This window comes from Fukomys damarensis, unplaced genomic scaffold, assembly GCF_012274545.1.
Source record: "Fukomys damarensis isolate Sample0158 unplaced genomic scaffold, DMR_v1.0_HiC HiC_scaffold_12, whole genome shotgun sequence".
In the NCBI taxonomy this organism is placed as follows: Eukaryota; Metazoa; Chordata; class Mammalia; order Rodentia; family Bathyergidae; genus Fukomys; species Fukomys damarensis.
The window spans coordinates 18,318,790-18,340,221 of record NW_022900924.1 but is presented as its reverse complement, the minus strand read 5'-3'; the positions used below and the strand labels follow the sequence as shown (position 1 = coordinate 18,340,221).

General features: G+C 42.4%; 1 protein-coding gene across 9 annotated transcripts in view; it reads left to right on the top strand.

The window, feature by feature from the left end:
* Clip1 (CAP-Gly domain containing linker protein 1) overlaps positions 1 to 21,432 on the top strand; it is a 118,915-nt gene that overhangs the window by 10,546 nt on the left and 86,937 nt on the right. For 5 of the 9 annotated variants that reach the window (XM_033762460.1, XM_010604372.2, XM_010604373.2 and 2 more), the window contains exon 1: positions 9,562 to 9,643. The exons of 1 other annotated variant lie outside the window; for it this stretch is intronic. The gene's annotated coding sequence lies outside the window, so the exon portion shown is untranslated. Of the gene's footprint in view, positions 1 to 5,830; positions 6,089 to 9,556; positions 9,644 to 21,432 lie in introns of those variants that run through there. 3 more of the 9 variants (XM_033762459.1, XM_019204542.2, XM_010604358.2) reach the window with 3 other exon arrangements.

Below are 21,432 nucleotides of genomic sequence, written 5' to 3'. Positions count from 1 at the left end.
CCCGTTTAGATATTGACCCCTTTTATCACATTGAAACCTTAAAGTATTTTGAGCAGCATATATAGCTACATAATTTAATTAGTTCCATTGCCACCCTTAAAACTTCCTGTCTGCCCCATCTCTCCTAGTCTCATCTTCAACTTCTCCCATCCTCCTGCCTCAGCCTTCTGAGTGATGGGATTACAGAGGTGCACCACCACATCTGGCAACAAGACCTTTTTTTTTTTTTTTTTTTTTTTTTTTTATTTTTGGTACCGTGGGTTGAACTCAGGACCTTGTGCTTGTGAGTCAGGCATTGGCTGAGCTAAATCCCCAGCCCAACAAAACCTTATTTTAAAGAAGGGTGGTTGGGACTACAGCTCAGTGCAAAGGCCCTGAGTTCAATCCTCAGTACTGCAAAAACAAATAAATAATTGCTCTGTAAGGACTTTATTTTCTTCTTTTTTTTTTTTTCTTTTGATATGGGGGATTGAACTCAGGACCTTGTGCTTACAAGGCAGGTGTGGTGCCACTGAGCTAAATCCCCAGCCCCAAGGACTTTTATCTTTTAGAAATTTGAAGTAAAATTCCCTTGTAACATCTTTTGAATTAAGAGCCAGTTAATTTTCTAACCCTTACTGGCTTTGTTGTGTCCTTTACTGTTTGAATAGGCTTTTCACATTTTAAACATTGACTATATTACCCACTTATCTTTTATCTTTGGCACTTTGTTTTTACTAGAGATAAGTAGGCTTTTGTTTTTAGTACTGGGGATTGAACCCAGGGAGTGTCCAGCTACATTCCTAGGCCTCTTTTTGGGGTTTTGGGGTTATAAATTGTTCAGACTGTCCTGAAATGGGATAATAGGCCTATACTGCCACCCACACCTGGCAGGTTGCTGTTTTAATCTGTTAATTATACCTGTTTGAGACTGACCTTATAAAAAAGTTATATATTATATCTGAAATATACATGCATACTTATTACAGAGGAAAAGCAGTGATACTAGACCTCGTGGTCCCAGTTCTGCAAGGTAACAGAGGCTAACAAAGATGCAGAGCGCTGCCCCCTGAAATCATGCTAACATTTTTTGATAAGTGAGGGCTTTGCTTATGAATCCAGGGTGATGACTGGAGTGGGGCCATGCAGAGGTGATAGGATGCTCTGTGGGGTTACACAGGCCTAGAGATGGCTGAAGAAGTGTTGGTGTCTGAGTGGGAAAAGGATAGACTGCAGGACTGTTCTTCAGCAACCCACCCTGGAAAGGCTCACTGATCACAATTTAAGTGGCACCTTCCCTTGTTGTGAGGGAAGATGGTGAGGACCATGTTTCGGGAGAGTTTCCTCTCAGCTGGTTGGTAGAGTTGGTGTAATAAGTAAATCTGCTGAAGATGAAGTCGCAGACATGGAGATGTGTAGAACCGAAACCAGGTCTGGACACGTGGTGCCATCGTTTTCCTTGGCTCTCCCCATGTCTCCTTTTCCTTCCGTTGACACAGTTTGTCTCTTTGTGCCATGCTTTATGATTGATACAGGAAATGACAGAGGAGATGAAATAAGACATATTCTATCTCCCAGCCTGTTAGATGTCTGATACACCGAGCTCGTGTCCTCTAAAAATCAAAGAATGAATCCTAGGAACAGCAGCAGTTAAGAGGAGGAAGACAGTTATTGATGGGATAGCCCTGAAAGGCAGGAGGGGTCCCAAGTGGGTAGCTGGGGACCTCACTCAACAGGGGAGTTTTATGGAGTAAAAACCATGTGGGTCCAACCTGGGCCACAGCCATAATCATCCAGGGAAGGTTACAAGTATTGTTACTTAGGCAATAAGTGGCCTGGTTGGAAACAAGTCACATAACAAGTGTGGATATAAAGAACAAGGACTTCTAGAAAATGGTGGGTCCAAGGTCCTGGTCACACACTGAGGTGGCTGATGTCTATCTTGATTTCATTAGGCCCAGCGTTTGTCCTTTGAGGAAGCATAGAGGTCCAGTCATCTTGTCTTTCTCTTGAGGCCCTGTCTCCTACAGACATGTCTGGCTATAGTTGTGATGTTTTTCACCTTTGTCCTGATCCTCTTGAGGACCTAGCTCTGTCTGACTGCCTATAATATTTCTACCTAATTCAGCTGTCTATATAATATAATGATTTTGGGATATGATTTTTTGTTGTTGTTTGCTTTTTTCAGATTAGGTCTCACTCTGGTTCAGCCTGGCTTTGAACTTGCTATATAGCACAGGCTGGCCTAGAGGCAATCCTCCTGCCAAGTGCTGGGATTATAGGCATACAGCACCACACCTGGCATGCTTTTGGCATTAATTTAGCACTATACAGATACTGGCTCTGTTTTCAGCTTGTGGAATTAACTATAAGTTTATCAAAACAAGTTAAAAAAAATAACTTGAGGGCTGGGGCTGGGGATTTAGCTCAGTGGTTCAGCTGCCTGCCTTGCAAGTGCAAAGTCCCGAGTTCAATCCCTGGTACCAAAAAAACAAACAAAATAATAACTTGAATGAGCTTCGAGAAACGAGTCAGAAGCCACTTTCAATTGCTCGGCAGTTGTCTCTTTAGCCAGGTGGTCTTTAGGGGTTATTTTCAAGCTAGATTAAGAAGTTGCTTTTTATACTCTCTAGGAGATATTAAATAATAAAATATTATTATTATTATTATTATTATTATTTATTTATTTATTTATTTATTTATTTATTTTTTTAGTTTATCGAGACAGGGTCTCACTATGTAGTTGAGACTGACGTGGAACTCACTGTGTAGCCCAGGCTGGTCTCGAACTCACAGTGATCCTCCTGACTCAGCCTTCCGAATGCTGGGGTTACAGATGTGTGCCATCACACCCAGCTTAATAATGAAATGTTCTTAATTTTATGTTTTACTTTGTATAGAGGTGTTTAGTTTGTTCTGAGTGGTAGCTTCCTTTTCTGTAAAACTTAGACTTTGTGCTATATCTTTGTAATTTATGGTATTATAACACCATTTTTTTTAGATGCCACATTTCCTGGACAAATTGGAGACATTACACTACCCTTTTAGGCATATTCCTCAACAGCAGAGCTAACTCTGTGGCACTAAGGGTTGAACCCAGGGCTTTAGTACTTAGTTACATCCCCAGCCCATTTAATTTTTAAATTTTGAGACAGGTCTTGCTAAGTTGCCCAAGTAACACTCAAACTCGCAATCCTGCTGCTTCAGCCTCCCCGAGTGCTGGGCTGTCAGCACCCCCAGATCTGGGATGACTTTATGTTACCCAGCATCTGCTTGAGTTAACTGAGCACTTGTACCCTTTCCAGGTGTCTCTCTAGGAGTAGACACTCCTCCTTCCAGGCCCCGTTGTTTTGCCCTTTAGATCACTGGATTGTTGTGGAGGCAAACACTGATCGATCACAGGTATTATCCTGTCATTTGGCCACTCAGGTATGCACAAGAAGCATTCTCTATCTCCATTAAGAAGTCTGACAAGTTTCCTGATGTTAAAACTTAGGACAGTAAAACAGTTAATACCTACTTATCTTCCCTTTATCTTACCTTTGAAATTATAACCAGTTTTTCTAAGTCCAAGGCAGCATGCTAGAGTAAGACACAAATAAGTGACACTGCAGTCACATCCTTCACCTTTCTTTTCACAGTTTCCCTAGCAGCCCCAAAGCCCGTCTTTTCCACACCACCCCTTGCTTTGCATAGTTTCCTGCAAGCAGACAAGCAGCAAAAGCTAAGCATGATGCTGCTCCTGTAGAATAACGGGCACTCTTCTTTGTATTTGAAATGCTGCCTCCTGCTAAATCGGCCTTAAATCTGCCAGCTGCTAAATCTCAGGTTCCTTCCTGTATTTTGAGATGTACTTATTGAATTTTTCGTGTTTCATCCACGACTGTCTGTCTTTGCTTTGAGTTCTGAGTGGGTGTGTTTTTAGACTGAGCGATGAGCTATGAGTTTTCCTGGGCTGGGACTTGTGCTACCTGCAGGGCTTCCTTGTACAGTATGCATCACACAGAGATTTTGACATTTCTCTTCCTGTAAGTGCTATTTTTTTATCTTAAGAACAATTAAATTATTCATGGTTTTATATTCAAGAGTTTTACATTTCTCTGCCCTTTCCCTCACATATATGTTGTAATGGAGTACGAAAGACATATGTCACATGCCCAGGGGCACCTGAGGTATTTTATTGGTAGGGATATTATTGATATCAAGAGGGGAGCTACTTTATTTTTTGTATGAAATGTGTATTCTAGGCCTTTGCTGTTATATTCAGTAGCCATAAGCTACACGAGTCTTGGGTTTTTTTTTGTTTTGTTTTGTTTTTTTTGTTCTTTATTTATTTTGAGACTTGAGTCTTGACATATTTCCCAGGCTGTCCCTGAACTCCTGGGCTCAAGTGATCCTCCTGCCTCAGCCTCTTGAGTAGCTGGCACCATAGGCATGTGCCCCTGCACCTGGTTCTCATAAATCTTTTGAGCATATGAATGTCGCAAGTCCAAATTGAGATGTTGTATATGTGTACTTTCTAGAAGTGCACATTTTAAAGACCTAGTATGAGAAAAAAGATTGTAAGATATTAATTTTATATTAATTACATTTTGATACTTTTTGTTTTGATACCAGGGATTGAACTTGGGTCCTTGCACTTGGAAGGCAGGCAGCAGAACCACTGAGCTAAATCCCTGGCCCCTATATTAATTACATTTTGAAACGACCTTTTGATATATTGGGCTAAGTATTATTAAATTTATTTGGCTTGTTTGTTTTTAATTTTTAAAAGTGTGGTTACTAGAAGATTCACAAATTTGTTTTTGGGTACCGGGCATCGAACTCAGGACCTTGGATTTGTGAGGCAAGTGTGGTGCCACTGAGCTAGATCCCGGGCCCAAGATTCATAATTTTAAAGAAAAGATTCACAATTACTCATTTGCCTTGCGTTTTGTTTCTGTTGGACAGTGCACTTTAGAAAGTAGAGCAGTGTCAGCAAATGTAATTATCTAACTTGAGTCTCACTCATTACAGCTCTTAAATACCACTCAGTGGAGGTAGTAATTCAGCAGTTGGCTTCTAAGCTTCACTGGCCTACTTTGTACCAAGGGCTCCAGGGTTCAGAAACCCTCCACTGTGGCTGTCACCACCAGGTGCTGGGGGTAAGGTACAGTTACTTGATTCTTCTGTTGAAAAATCACAGCATCCTGCATTGCTTGTTGGGTTCCTGTTTCAGTGTTGAGCCAGGTCAGAACTTTTTTGAGCCTTTGTGGACTAAATACTCTTGTAGGTCCTTTGGATGCCACAGCCAGTCAAATTTCACCCCTGGCCGTGCGGAGGAGCTTAGTGACCGAGCTTACGATCCGGCATTCAGCTGGCAGTCCTAGGAGTACAGAGAAGATCAGATAGGGCAGAAAGGGTAGTCAGAAAAGACTGCAGCTGTGGGCTTCTCTCTGTGTGGCAATCTGCTGCACGAGGCAGCGGAGGATGGGACCTAGGCATGTGAACAGCCCTGTGTGGGAGACAGGCCTGCCTCTGTCTTTCCCATCCAAGTACCTCAGCTCTGTTCGTGTAGGTGAGGTGCTTAACCCAAGCAGGCCTAGGCTTGATGGGGTTTTGCTGGTCTGCCACAAGGTTGAAATACTTGACTTTCTTTGGTTTGTCTTTTCCAGTCTTGTTTGTATTTATAGAAATACAAACATGAATAAAACAATGAAGAAAGCAAATGAATAACTTGTGTTTTATTGGAGGACCAGTCAGTTTGGGAAGCTCCCCAGTGTTGTGTAAGTGTTTTTGGTGACTGACGCCAAACAGCTCAGGTTACACTGTGTGAGCTCTGTTGGGGTTGCGGGACAATAAGTGACACAGAATGCAACTGACACTTACATAACCGTGACTTCAGGGGACAGGATTAAACTGTGACCGAACCTCCTAATCCCAGGAGGAAGATACTAGAACACAGCTGTTTAATTTTTCTGTCATGGTTGACTTGAAAATCAGGAGCATCTTTCTCTCAAACTCCTCTTTTGTCCTCAGAACTTCTTCCCCTTTTCTTTGTTGCCAAGTTCATGTACGGGTCATGTTTTAGAATAGAAGCGCTCGGAGGTCTCCGGACAACTGTTTCCAGGTAAATCTGTCTGTGCTCCCTTTGCCAATTTCTGGAAGCTCCGTGTTAAACTCCCTCTTCTGGCGGGTTAAATTCATTGCAAATTCTTCATCTCTGCTTTGCCTCCCACCAGAATTTCCAGATTTAGTAATAAATAAAGGATTGTTTTTATTCTGCCTACGAGGAGAACTGAACTAACTATAAAGCAGGAGGATCATAGTAAGTTTAAGGCCAGCCTGGGCTACACTGGAGACTCTCAGAAGGGGTGGGGGGGGTGTCTGGGCTAATGCATGGAGGTGATTGGCCTGGGGCAGTGCAGTGCCAGGAGTCTTTAGAAGCTGCTTGTATCATGTACGTGTTCCTTCCTGTGTGGTGGAGTGCTTGTACTGTGGCGAGGTGAGAGCCACAGTCACTTTCCTTTCACTTTTGAATCCTTTGCTTTTTACTTGTGGAGTTTGGATTTGAAATCTGAACACTTAGTAGAACAGCAAATAGAGTCAGAAGCTGATCTTAATTGATTTATACCCTCAGATCTGGGAAGGGGTTAAATCATTTGTTCAAGATCATCAAGCTGGGACAGAATCCTACTGTCTAATTTTCCAGTCTAGCTTTCATTTCTTACATTCTTTTATTTAGTTTTTTTTGAGCCATGACATTTTAAAAATAAGGGGGGTGTTTAACAAATTGAGTAAGATTTGAGCTCAGCCTGGGTGACTTAGTGACACAGGGAGACCCTGTGTAAAAAAATAAAAAATAAGCTGGGTGCCGTGGTACTCATGCCTGTAATTATGACATTCTAGGAGGTTCAGGAATAAGATTAAGAAAAAGAAACCTCAAAAAGTCAAAAAAAATTATTATTTGACCATAATTTATACCATATGTATTTTGGGGAACTGCTTGTTTTAAGGAAATTCTTGGTTCTGTGAATTTTTTTCTTTTTTCTTTCTGGTACCAGGGATCGAACTCAGGACCTCTTGCTTGCAAGGCAGGCGCAGTGTCGCTGAGCTAAATCCACGGCCCTTTGTTGGTTTTTGTTTGTTTGTTTTTTTTTGAGACATGGTCTTGCTGTGTAGTTCTGGCTGTCCTGAACTAACTATGTAGCCCAGGCTGGCCTTGAATTCACGGCAGTCCTCCTGCCACAGCGTCCTGAGTGCTCAGATTATAGGCATACACTACCACGCCCAGTGATTCTGTAAATTTAAGCTCGTTTTGGTACTGGGGATCAAACTCAACCTTGTGCTTGTGAAACAGGCACAGTGCCACTGAGCTAAATCCACGGCCCTAAAACATTTTTTTGTGTGTCAGGGATCACATTGTGCTTATCCATTCATATGTTGATGGACCCTTAGATTTTTTTCAACCTTTTGGCTATTGTGAAAAATACTTCTAGGAACACGAATTTACATGAAGATAGGGTCTTCAATTCTTTAATTTGTTTGAATATATGCTCAGAAATGGAATTGCAGGATATAGTAATTTTTTTTTTTTTTTTTTAGACAGGGTCTCACTATGTAGCTCATGCTGGCCTTGCAGCAATCCTCTTGCCTCAGCCTCCTGAGTGCTGGGGTGACAGGCATGCACCGTCATGTGCAGCTTCATATAGTAATCCTAATATTTATTTTTTGGTACCAGGGATCAAACTCAGGACCTTGTGCTTGCAAGGCAGGCACAGGGCTACTGAGCTAAATCCCTGGCCCTTTACCTTTTTTTAAAGACAGGAATTCCCTTTGTATTTCAGGCTGGCCTTGAACTCACAGTGATACTCCTACATCAGCCTCCTAAGTGCTGTGCTGGGATTATAGATGTGTACCACCACACTCATTTTCTATTTTTAATCTTTGAGGTACCACTATATTGTTTTCCACAGCAACCTTGTCATTACAATTGATTTCTTTTAGCATTTTACTTAGCCAAGATGATTCCAAAGCTCTAAGCCAAGTTCTAATCTCTTTGCAGCTGCATCAGATAAGCTAGCCTTGTAACCATTAGCCCCACTAATTTTGGTATCTAAACTGATACAAGTTTATTTTCAGTTCTGGAAAAATCCAGGGTAAGTATTTTCTGATGAGGAGAGCAGGAGAGGTGACTCAGGGCTACATCCTGCGACTGCACCGTCCTCAGTGCTCGCGTTTGGGGTACTGGGAGCTGCTGAGAGGACAGAGCTGGGGGTGCAGGAAGGCGAAGCTGAGCAGCGGTCCTGCTCATAGGCTTCTCTCCCGTTGCTGGTGAACATAGTCGCATGTTTGGACACTTTGCCGAAGGTGCTGGGAGGAAGGAAAGGAATAGGCTTGGTGACAGCAGTCTCTCCCTGGTTCCCACTGCTGCTGCTTTATCATGCGATAGTCACATCCTGGACAGAAAGTAGTGCAGCAGTCTCTTTGCTGCCTCTCTCTGTTGAAGCCACTGTACTGTAGCTCAGGAATAAGTGGATTTTTCCGTCCTGCTTATTAATTTCTTAATTTTATTTATTAAATAAAAATGAGGAAATACGAAGTAGATATAAAAGTCACCAATAATCCTATCCCCTGGAGACAGTTATAATTACTCATTAGTACTTTTCTGCTTAAGAATTTTAACCACTTAGAAATAACAGTAAAATTTCAACATTCTGTACTTGCTAAACTCTAGTATTCATGCCGGTAAAACAACAAGCAGTTGGCCCCTTTTACCCGTTCTTAGCAGAGAGGCACTGTTCTAGAACTGTGGTGAGTCCTTATGCTTTTGGCATTTTCAGTATGAATTTTTTCTTTCTTTTTTTGTACCAGGGATTGAACCCAGGGCCTTTGCACTAAGCTTTATCCACAGCTCTTTACATTTTCTTTTAAACTTTGAGATCGAGTCTCAGCAAGTCACTAACTGCCTGGGTTGGGCTTGAATTTGCTATCCTCCTGCCTCAGCCTCCCAGAGTGGTGGGATTACAGGCATTTGCCACCAGCCCTGGCTTCAGTATGAATTTCTTACTTACACATCTTAATTCTCACTTCTCTTAGTACATAAATAAATGTTGGGGCCGGTGGTCTTAGCAATATGTTAGAAACAGCAAGGCAAGGGAAACATTTTATATTATGGTTTATTTCCTACTCAGTTTTTAGAATTCTTCCATACAGCCTGATTTTCCAGAAAGGGCAGGGGGACGTCAAGCTGAACCAAAGTAACAGATTGCAAATTTGAGGTCTGTGTGTGTACCTTATGCCTGTTGAGCTGACTCTTAGGTGTGTGTGCTTTTCTCTGCTCACCTGCATTGCTTCTGCTGCTGACATCAGATGGGAAGATGCTGTTTTAGGAGAAGTTGTATTCCTTGAGTTGTCAGCTCCAGGAGCTGGAATACAGAGACCTTCTCATTTCTGTTGATTGGTTCCTTGTTCTGGGATTTTCATGCCAGGTGAGCCCTCTGACACTAAGCTGCGTCCCCAGCCTGCTGCTTGCTCTCTGCAGCTCGGAAGCAGAACACAGCCAGAACTCCTGTTTGTGAGGTCGTTGGCATGGTGTGACCTCACGGCCAGGAGGCTCAGTATGTTGCCCAGTGTCTCGCAGGATGTGAGCTGAGCCCTGGCCCAATTCCACAGACATCATGAGGTACCAGTTCATCTCATATCGCTAGAGTCCTGCTTCCTTGGATAATATGTAAAGACTTCAAGGTCCAACCCTTGTGTCTTACTGAAAGCGGTTATATAATGATAAAATCACTGTGCTATCCTCAGGCAAGACATTTAAAAGCAGATACTCAGCCAAGCATGATGGTGTGTACCTTTAATCCCAACACTCAGGAGGCTGAACCAGAGGATTGCTGTGAGTTTGAGGCCAACCTGAACTACATAGCAAGACCCTGCCTCAAAAAGCAAACCAACCAACAGAAATTCAGTAGTTGAGCAGAAAACATTTTTACTGTGTTAGTGGATGTGTGGGTAGTCAGTACTTTATTTGCTATCAGTTTTTCCTGCAAATACATTTTCTATGAAAATGTATTTGCTGTGCTAGGAAATAGTTATTTTAATTATTAGATTTGGTTATCAGTAGTATAAATTGTTTATGACCCAAGACCTAAATACAGGTGTATCACAGTTGAGGCTTTTTTTTTTTTAATTAGTGTTGTTTTCCTTTTTGTGTCTTTTAGTTGGAGTTGGGAGAAAAGGTATTGGGGCCAAGAATGGTTGCATCCACCTGTAATCCCACTACTTAGGAGACTGAGCCAGAAGGTTCTCAAATTTGAGGCCAACTTGGGCAATTTAGTGAGAATTTGTCTCAGAATAAAAATAAAAAGGGGCTGGGGATGTAGCTCAGTGTGAAGCCCAGGGTTTAATCTCTCCCCCACAAAAAAAAAAAATTCCTAAGCTGTACACATAGAATGTAAAAACCTGAAATTGTCATTTTGGATGTTTTTTGGTTTTTTTTTTTTGGTACTGGGGATCGAACTCAGGTCCTTGTGCTTCTGAGGTAGGCAGTGGAACCACTGAGCTAAATCCCTGGCCTCTCTGAAGTGAATTTTTGACCAGGAGATACTATTTAAGTGGTTTAGATTTTTTTTTTTTAACTGGGGATTGAACTCAGGACCCTGAGCTTTTGAGGCTCTGACAGCACCGCTGAGCTAAATCTCCTGGCTTAGATTAATTCTTGTTGTTTTTTGGATAGGGTCTCTGTACTCCAGAATGGCCTTGAACTCACTGTGTATGTAGCTCAGTCTGGCCTCGAACTCACAGCAGTCCTGTCTCAGCCTCTGGGGCACTAGGATTACAGGCATGAGTCACCATCCATGCCTGGCTTCAGATCAGTTTTTATTGTTAAAAACATTTTTGTGGTGTCAGCACGTACCCTTATGTGAGTAGAAAAGAACGGACTCTTCGGCTTTCGGATTCCCCGCTGTGCTGTGGGACCCCTTTAGTAGAAGGGAGGGGAGGTTATGAGCTGGTTCTGTGGCACTGAATGTGAGCAGGGAGGAGCAAGGCCAGGGTGCTTGGAATCGTGCTTCCCTAGGGCCACGGGACTAGCACCTGATCCTTGTTCTTTGTAAGAAGTGTTGGGTAGCACTAACTTTATCTCTGAATTTTATTCTGTATTTTCATTTTCCCTTCAAAGTTCTGATAACTAACCCTCTCTTTTCTACTATAAGAAATGTTTTCACCTGGGTGTCGTGGTGCATGCTTATAATCCGGCTGCTCCATAGGCTAAAGCAGGAGGATTGCTGGGAGTTTGAGGTCAGCCTGGACTACAGAGCAAGATCCTGTCACAGAACAACAATAACAAATAAGCAAAAAAAATGAAACACTTTTTCTTTTTCTTCTTTACATTTCCAAGAGGTTAGGTCTTTTGTTGTTATTTCTTCTCTGAAATAAGTATCTTGCCCCTTTACCTTTGTTATTTATATTAGTTATGAATTAAATCACAAAATTGTGATATTAATTCAGCTGAAAATTTTTGCTTTTTTTGGACTTGGTTTTGTCTCATAAAATAAACCTGCAGGTCACAGAAAAAAGCAAAAACACAACCCAACAAACTGCTCCTCTAGTGTTTAACAACTAAGCTTCCTGTTTGGGGAGGAAGTATAAATCTTTTTCAGGAGAAAGAAGAGGGATTGCACAGATAAGCAACCTGTCTTGGAGCCCTGTTCCCTGGTGTGAGTTGGTGCCTGCTCCCTACTTTTTTTATTTGAGACAGTAAAACCAAAATGTAACTTTTTAATTGTTCAGAGTTAACCTTAAGATAATTTTTTTTCTCACTGCTAGGATGGAACTCAGGACCTCACATGTGCTAGGCAAGTACTCTATTGTTGAGCTATATCCTGAGCCCTAAAGATAAACATTTTACAAATAGTTACTGGCTTAAAAAGATAACTATAATTATGACAGTCAGTGGTGTAAATACAAGACTCTGGGGTTATTTGTATAGGCATGTGTGGCAGTATTGCTTGAAAGGTGAGATTATGAAGCAATGTGCATTTTAAAAATACATTTAATAGCTAGGTGTGGTGGCGCACACCTGTTATCCCAGCACTCAGGAGGCCGAGGTAGGAGGATTTTGAGTTTGTGCCAGCCTGGGCTGTGTAGTGAGTTCAAGGCCAGGCCAGTGTGGACTACATAGCGAGATTCTGTCTCAACAACAATAAAAATTAAAATTCTTACACATTCTCATTAATTTTTCATTTTGCAAAATGTTCACTTACTATAGTGAAAAATTTTGGAACTCTTGGAATTAACCTGTGAGCTGAGCCTTGGATACATTTTTGCATATTCTTATATTTTTGAGGTACTGGTATTTTGCTCAGATTTTTAGAAACTGTTTTAGAGCCACATCCAGTTAAAAACATTGAAAGATTGAGCTGGTCACTACTATCTTGGGTCACCAGTATGATAAAGTCCCATTTAAAAAAGAAAAAGAAAAATATTTTAAATTTATTTACCTTTTTTTCCCCCCAGTACCAGAGATTGAACTCAGGCAGGCTTGCCAGGCAGTCGTGGCACCACTCAGATACATCACCAGCCCATTTATTGTTCTTTTTTTTTTTTTTTTTTTTTTTTAAACAGGGTCTCGCTATGTAGTTCAGGCCAGGCTTGAACTCTAACTAGGTAGCTCAGGTTGGCCTCAAACTTGCAGTGATCCTTCTGCCTCAGCCTCTCAAGTGCTAGGATTACAGGTGTGCACCACCATTCCTTGCTAAAATACTATTTTAAAACTATTTCTGGGGTTGGGACTTAACTCAGTGGCATCATGCGTGCCTTACAAGTGCAAGGTCCTGAGTTCAACCCCTGGTAGTCCCCTTTAAAAAAACAACTATGAAGTTACTTCTAAAAGAGGAATTAAAAAACATTTTGGCCAGCCAATTTTGGTAGCTTATGCCTGTAATCCTAGGACTTGGGAGGCTGAGGCAAGAGGGTCACAAGTTCATGTCCTACCTGGGCAGTGTGGCAAGACCCTGTCTCAAAGGATACCCAGATGGGGCTGTTTCCTGGTGGTGTCAGTCCAGGATCTCCCACTCCAAAGTCGGGGGGAGGGTGGAGCCACTTCCTAGACAGTTCTGGGTCTGTGTTTTCACCCCATGTCCCTGGGCTGGGCCTGTGTGTGGAGGGCACCCAAGTCTGTTTTCTGGACCTGTTTATAAACAAGGTATGTGGCTTGCAAGGTGATGCTTCCACTAGTGAGTACACTGATGTGGTAGAGGACAGGTGGTTTGCCTAAGGTCACTGAGGTTCCAGGCTGGTTTGCAGTTCTCACCTCCCACCCCCTTCTGCTTTTTCAAGATAGTTTCCCTACAGAGGCCAGGCTGGCTTTGAACTCCAGGGATCCTCCGGCCTAGCTTCCCCAGTGCTGGGATTACAGGCGTGCGCCACCACGCCTGGCCTCAAAATAAAGAATTGCTGCAGATGTAGTTAAGGGGTAGGGTATCCTTTGGTTCAGTCCCCATTACCATAAAACAAAAACAAAACATTTGGCCAGAGCATTATTATTGAAATACCTAGGAGAGCACCCCTGGAAAGAGGAGGTTTTGGCATAGTCATGTCCAGTAGAACTTTTTGTCATAGCAGAGATGCTCCTGTGTCATACTGTGGCCACTATACACTTGAATGTGAGTGAGGAGTTAAAGATTTGTTAACTTACTTTTTTCTTATTTTAAAAACTTTAAAAGAAACATAATGTATATAAATCCATATAAGTATACAGTTTTATGAGGAATGCAAAGCCAACACAATCATGTAAATACCATGTAAAGAAGTCAAACATTGCCAGGATCCCTCTTCATTGTAACAGACTTTTGAAATTTAACCATTATCATAAGAACATATGGTATAAATTAATAATATATTATAACCGTATATATAAAATATGGTATGATCATATTTTATGTTGAGATACTTTGTTATTCAAGGGGTGATTACAATATATGGCAAATGTTTAAATTAAAAATGTATCACAAAAAGAAAGAAACACTGTCACCTGCCCCAAAACACCTTCCCACACTTTGAACACATTTGACCATCATTCTTGTTTTGTTTGTTTTTTTGAGACAGGGTCTCACTACTGACCAGGAACTCACTGTGTAACCCAGGCTGGTCTTGAACTCACAGTGATCCTCCTGCCTCAGCCTCCTGAGTGCTGGGATTACAGGCGTGCAACACCACACCTGGCTGCCCCATCATTCCTTCCACTTTCTTTTTAACTTGTTTTTTGAGAAAAGATCTCAGGGTGCAGTCCAGGCTTGCCTTGAACTTGTGACCCTCCTGCCCCAGCTTCCTGAGTGTTAAGATTACAGGCAAGTGCCATGTGCCACCACACCTGCCGGAATTTTATTTTATCATATTTATTTATTTATTTATTTTGAGACAGGGTCTCACTATGTAGTTGAGACTGACCTGGATCTCACTGTGTAGCCCAGGCTGGTCTCGAACTCACAGCAATCCTCCTGCCTCAGCCTCCTGAGTGCTGGGATTACAGGCATGCGCCACCACACCTGGCCTGCCTGAATTTTAAATTTGGGAAGAATTTAAAGTTGTTTAAAAACAGCACACCTTTTGTTTTGTTTTGTTTTGCTTTTTGAGACACCGGTCTAACTAGCCCAGGCTGGCCTTGAGCTCAAGATCCTCCTGCCTCAGCCCCCCAGGTGCTGGGATTATTGGCATGCACCCACACCCAGCTTCTGCCTTTCTTTTGGGGTGGGGGTTTGAGGATCGAACTCAGGTCCTTGCACTTACGAGGCAGATGGCGGCACCACTGAGCTACATCCCCAGCCCTGGCTTCTGTCTTTTAGAAGCCTGACTCAGCATCTGTCCAGTGGTTCTACTTCCTTTTCAGCCCTTGCTCAAGGTCTGCCTTGCTCAGGAGCCTTTTCTTTCTACCCCAGTCCACTCTGTGCTTCCATCTCCCAGGACATGTTAGGACCCTCATGAGGTTCATTATTCTTTACAAATTTCATTGTATTCTTAGTTATTTTTCTTAGATGTGGGTCTTGTCTCTCCAACTGCTTTGTAAATTCCTTGTGCTTAGATCTATATTATATTTTTGTGTTACCTGTATTGGACAACAAGTTTATATGTATTTTACTTTATTTTTAAAATATATTTTAAATACCGAATGCACCCGAGCTGGCTTGGCTGAGACTATTCAATTTTATTTAGTGAGCATTGTTTATAAAGCAATGTGGGAACTATAAAGGTGGTTAAAATAGTTTCTTTCAAGGGATTTATACTTTGTGGGCTCTACAGACCACCCACAGAAGGCTGTGTGCCAGGCACTGTGAAAAACATACAGACTCGGTGCTGTGGGAAATAGGTGAACACGTTTTCGTTGCACGTAGCCTTGGGTAAGGGGAAGCCCACTGCATGTGGAAAGGGCATTGGAAGCAGAGGGAACCCCGGAAACAAGCGCTTGAGAGAGGGAGCTCCACGGTACCCAGAAGTATCTGGGGAGTGTCCTGTGGGTGACTCAGGAGCATGTAATTGAGAAACTGAACCTCAAATTACTTTTTCGTTTCTTTTTTTTGGTACCAGGGGGATCAAACTTCAGTCCTTGTGGGTGTAAAGCAAGCAGCGGCACCACTGAGCTACATCCCTGGCCCTCAAATTACTTTTTGATCAATAATTTAGCAATGGTTCTCAAATAATAACTAGCATCAGTAGCACCTGAGGGGCTTGTTAAAGTGTGGAGAGCCTGGCTCACCCCACCTTTTTTCTCCATAGGCTCAGGGCTTGTGTCTCTAACAAGCTCCCAGTGATGCTGCTGCTGCAGGTGGTGAGCACCAGTGAGTCTGCCCACTGCCAGGCCTGTTGTGAGTCTGAGTTTGCAGCATTAGTGCCTGGTGGGGCTCTTGTTGCTCTGGGTGTATACATGTGGTCGTCCCGTAGATTGTAGGTTCAGGCTTCCATTTTTTCAGCCCCTAGCGGAATCCTCAAACAACAGTAATGAAAACAGTAAATACTGAACTTGTTCACTTGGCAGCCAACTCTTAAAATAGCTCAACTAGAAGCTGGAGCCAGTGGTTTGCACCCATAATCCACCGCTGACAGAGGCTGAGGCAGGAGGATTACAAGTTTGAGCCCCTCCTGGGCAATTTAGTTTCCATGTAAAAAATAAAAAGGGCTTGGGAGGTAGCTCAGTGGGAAGGCCATGGGTTCAATCTCCACTATACCCCACCCCAGAAATAAACTGGAAGGAACATGCTTGTGGAAGCCTTTATAAAATGAGGGTTTTAGACCACTGTGACTCCATAAGTAAAGAAAAAATTAATATAGTGTAGTGTGGAAATATTTTTTTCATGAAACTTTTATAGTCTTAAAAATTAAGTCTCCAAAGAGCTTTTTATGTAGTTCATGTGTATTGATATTTACCATATTAGGAAGTAAAACTGACAATATGTAAAAATATTAACTCACTAGAAATACTTAACCCGTGATGTAAGTTTTTAATGGACAATAACTTCTAAATAAAAACCAGTGAGAAAATGGCATTGTTTTTTGTAATTTGTTTAATAATTGGCTTAAGAGGAGGTAACTTGATTGTTCTATCTGCTTTTGCATTTAATCTTTTTTTTGGTACTGGGAATCGAACTCAGGACCTTGAGCTTGCAAGGCAGGCGGGCGGAACCACTGAGCTAAATTCCCAGCCCTTTTGCATTTAATCTGTAGTGATAATTGGCCTCACACAGATGTGTAGGAAAGGAAAAGCGTATCTTAAGAGCATTTTCAAGCTTGGAGTGGTAGTACCTGCCTGTACTCCCAGAACTGGGAGGCTGAGGCAGGAGGAACCCAAGTTCAAGCCCTGCCTGGGCATTTTAGTGAGACCTTGTTTTCATTTTTATTTTTTCAAATAAATATCCTTTATTAAAGAACAAAAGGAATATTGTTAAGCACCAAAACTGTATGTTATTATATTGCATGTACAATAAGAGAAAGGTGATTGCGATACTTGGTGTACAAGTACTTAACTCTGAGGTCATGAGTGTAAAAAACAAGAAATAAAAAGCAATAATTACAATGTAGAAAATTTGTGCTAATGAGCAAAAGGCAACAGTCAAAACAGTTATTGTAGATGTCCTAGTATTGCTGTAAATGCTTGCTTAGTGTTTTCTTTGTACTTTTAATACTTTAGAATGTTAATTGAGCCTGTTTCTTGTAAATCTGCAGAAAATGCTTTTACAATCCACTATGCACACTGTCCAATTAATGTCATGGTGAGAAAGCCATCGGTAAAGCCAAGCACAACATGCTAGTGTTTCTGCTGGTGTTTCCTTTATAATATTGCACAAAGCTAAAAATGGTGCCAGTATAATTTTTGTGTACCCAGAATGGCTAGAAACATGTCAGTTTTGTTAGCTGTAAGGGACTTTATTTATGCAAAATGACCGGTGGCCTTTGACTTTTCTTGAACTATATCTGGCTCCATGTTTGACAAGACACCCAGCACAGTGAGAAATCCAATGAGCCAGTGGGGTTTTGACAAAGCCAGAGAAACCAGAGGTCACTGGGTTGCACTGTGTAACCATTTCGAATATGCCACCTTGTGATTGTGGAGGCTTCTTAAAAATAATGAGTGCTGGGAAAGCTGGAATAACTAGGAACATTCTTTGATAGTTAACCATAGAACATGCAAGTTTAAAAAAAAAATGCCCCAGTTAAGACTGAACTCTAACCCAACGAGACCTTGTTTTTAAACATAACTGTTGTGGCAAAGTGGCTCAGTTCAAGCCCCTCAGCTGAATCCTCAGTACTGTGGCGGGGAAAAGCATTTCTGTTAATTAATGGAGTTTTTGGTTTGGTACTACTACAAGATTGATAGATTTTAGTTTCTTAAAGATGAATTCTGAAAAGATAGGAAATGAATTTTTCTTTAAAACTCCATTGATCTGATTTGTGCTTTGAGTCTTTGGTCCATTTGCCATCTTGTAATGTCAGGTATTACTGGTTGAGTTCTGAGACCTTCGTTATACAATATGAATTTGTGTGTGCCATTGGTCTTCATCACAAAGCTTCTTAGTATTAGGAAGCTGGCAGATTTACAGTGCATGTATTTTTTCAAAATTATGACTTTCTCTCAAGTTTAAATTTTATCATTGTCAACAAATAGTCGTCTTTCTTAAGTGAGAGTTTGACAAGACCCCCAGGAGATTTGGGTGCGGATGACAGACAGTAGTTCACAGTAAAGGAAATGCTATGGAATACCCAGTGCCGAGGAAGAGCAACCCACTGTGCCAGTCGTCCTTTGAGGTGGCAGATGTGTTCCAGGAAAATGTGGCCGGGCTTGTGTCCAGTAACACAGTGCTTTTCTGTGGGACAGCTGTCGTGCAGTGGTGCACGCCAGAACCACTGCATGTGTGCCTTCTCCTTTATCACACAGACCGCTGGAAAGATCTGTCTTCAAGGTTAATATTTTTCTCCTTCCTCTATCAAGTGTTTCCTCACATTGGGTGAAAGCATGTTTTCTACCCCTGCTGGCATGGTCTGCCCCAAATACAGACACAGGTAGGATGGCTTGGTTCCATCACCTTGAAGAGCACCAGTTCTTCATCCACTGCTGCTTGTGGGCCACAGTTCAGATGCAGTTGAAAGGCAGTGTCTTGTGTTGTTATTATTGGGCCCCCGAAGAGGTCCTAGGGGCACGGGGCCACACTTGAGCACCACTGTGGCCTAGAGCTGAAAGTCAGGCTTGGCAGCACAGCGCTAATCTGTGGCCCGGCTGCCTTGGTGAGCTCACCCTCTGCTTCGTAAGCTCAGGAACTTGTCAAAATCCCTTCACTCAGAGGTTGCTCTTGAATCATACTTGCCAATAGATTTAGGAACTGTAGCTTATAAACTATAACTGCTTATGAGAGAAATGCCAAAAATACACCGTTCCTTTGGTCACTATTGGGAACCCAAACCATAACCTGTGCCTGCAGTTTTGTGACATCGCCTTGGACATCAGCTCACTGCTTTCCACAGTGCACCTGCTCCATGGGTGCACCTGCTCCATGGGTGCCTGTGTCTGTGTCCAGAGAACCTTTTCCAGGGTCGGTGAAAGAGGCACCTGTTGTTTAGCCTCCTTTCCCAGGCTTGTTGGGTTCTACCTCTGTAGTTTGGCAGTATGTGATCACCTTTCTCCACTTTGATGTATTTTCTTTTCTTTGTGGTATCAGGGATTGAACTCAGGACCTTGTGCTTGAGAGGCTGGCGTGACACCACTGAGCTGAATCGTCGGCCCTGATGTATTTCATTTTTAAACTTCTACATAAGTGTAGGTGGGTGTGCATGGATATGAGAACCTACATTTTGGCAAGACCCCCAGGAGTTAAGTGTGCATATGCCTAACAATAAGACCACCACAAACTCCTCTCAGCCTGAGAAATTAAACATTACCCGTACCATCAGATTTCATTGTTGTTTTTATAACTGATTTTTACAGAACAGCGTCTTTTTTTTTTTTTGGTACTGGGGATCCAAATTGGGACCTTGTGCTTGTGAGGCAGATGACAGAAACTTGCTCTAAATCCCCGGCCCACAGAACAGCCTTTTCTTTAAAAATTTTAGGATCATTATGTTTAAGTTACTTTCTGCATATAAATGTATATATAATGAATATTTAATGTTAGTCTTTTATTTCGAGATAGGGTCTCCCTGTGTAGTTCAGGCTGTTCTTGAACTCGTGGTGATACTCCTGAGTGCTGGGATTATAGGCATTCACCTCCCTGCCAGCTAGTAATTAGTCTTCATTAGAATGTGGGAAAATTTGGGCATGGGCTGTGTAGTGAGTTTAAGGTCAACCCAAACTACATATTGAGACCCTGTTTCAAAAAAAAAAAAAAGTACGGTTTTTTTGGGGGGGTGCTGGCATTTGAACCGAGGACCTTGTGCATGTGAGGGAAGTGTTCCACCACTGACTTTTATCCTCATCCCTCCCCTTACCTTTTGCAAAATTTTGAGACAGTCTTGCTAAGTTGTCCACACTGGCCTGAAACTACATCAGTTTCCCCAGGAGCTGGGATTCCAGGCATGTGGCGCCATGCCCAGTGGATAGCTAATCCTGTTACCCATCCCTGAAAAGGCTTGTTGAGCCTATTTTGTTGTTGTTGGTACTGGCCATTGAACCCAGGACCTGCACACTGAGCTACATCCTCATCCATTTTTTTTGTTTTTTATAGGTAGGATTGCTAAGTTGCCTGAACTGGGCTTGTATTTGGGATCCTTCTACCTCAGCCTCCCAGAGTGTTGGATTACCAGCATGTACCTTTGCTCTCTAAACTCTGTCACTGCCTCCTATAATTCAGGTTTATGATCATGAAATGTCTGTATCACCAACCTCTTGCAGAACATTCTTTTTTCTTCCTTGTCTTTCCTAGAACTTGGAGCCCCCTGAGGCATTGCTTCCGTGCAGCCCTCTAAAAGGCCTGGCTGCCTTTGGGCCAAAGGAATGTGGGTAGCTGGTCTTCCTGTCCCCTTTGATGTTTTTCCTATTTCATCCTTAAAGAAACTCGGGCTCATTTCAAACTCCACCACCTGGCACCCTTCCTGCAGCTGTCCTGCCATTCCTTTTGACTTTGGCTTCCTCCCCAGTGTCAACAGGGCCACTCCTTTTAAATGTAGGCTTCAGCTGACCTGCCAAGAATCTGTGCAACACTCAGGGCTCTTGAGTTCCAGCCCAATATTGAGGCTTCATACTCCTCCCTTTATACCTCTTGCCTTTTGACCTCTTGCTACTGAAATGGGCTAGGGGGTTGATTACAAAGTGGCAGCAGTACTCTCTCCTGGGAGTCATAGAAAGCACAGTCCATAGTTTCAGGGGAGCCCTTGGAGGTTTGTATGCACGTGCGAATGCCTAGTATCTTTCATCTGGCTTTTGGCTACTTTTCCATTGACTTCACGCCTTTTTATCATCAGACCCACCATCATAACTTCCTCTCAGGAAGTTTGTGGAGACTTGTGGGTGCTCAGAGTTAGCTGATTGTCCCTGGAAGTCTGTTTTATTTTAATCACACCTTTGAAATCACCACTAACTCTAATGCTTTTCTCTTCTATTTTGACTTAATTAGTAGACCTTTGTATTGTATCATTTTTTTTTTTTTGTTTTTTGAGTCATTCTGACTCTGTAATTCAGGCTGGCCTTGAACTCACTATGTAAGCCAGGATGGCCTTGAACTCCTGGGGATGTTCCTGCCTCAGCCTCCTGAGTGCTGGTATTACAGGTATGCACTACCACGCCCAGTTTAACTGGCAGAATTTTAATTATGTTTGAATTTAACAGCCCACTTTGTGCTTATGCCTGAGCAGAAACATAATTAAAGGGAATAGGGCCAGGCGTGGTGGCTCACGCCTGTAATCCCAGCACTTGGGAGGCAGAGGCAGGAGGATCGCTGTGAGTTCGAGACCAGCCTGGACTACATAGTGAGTTCCAGGTCAGTCTCAATTACA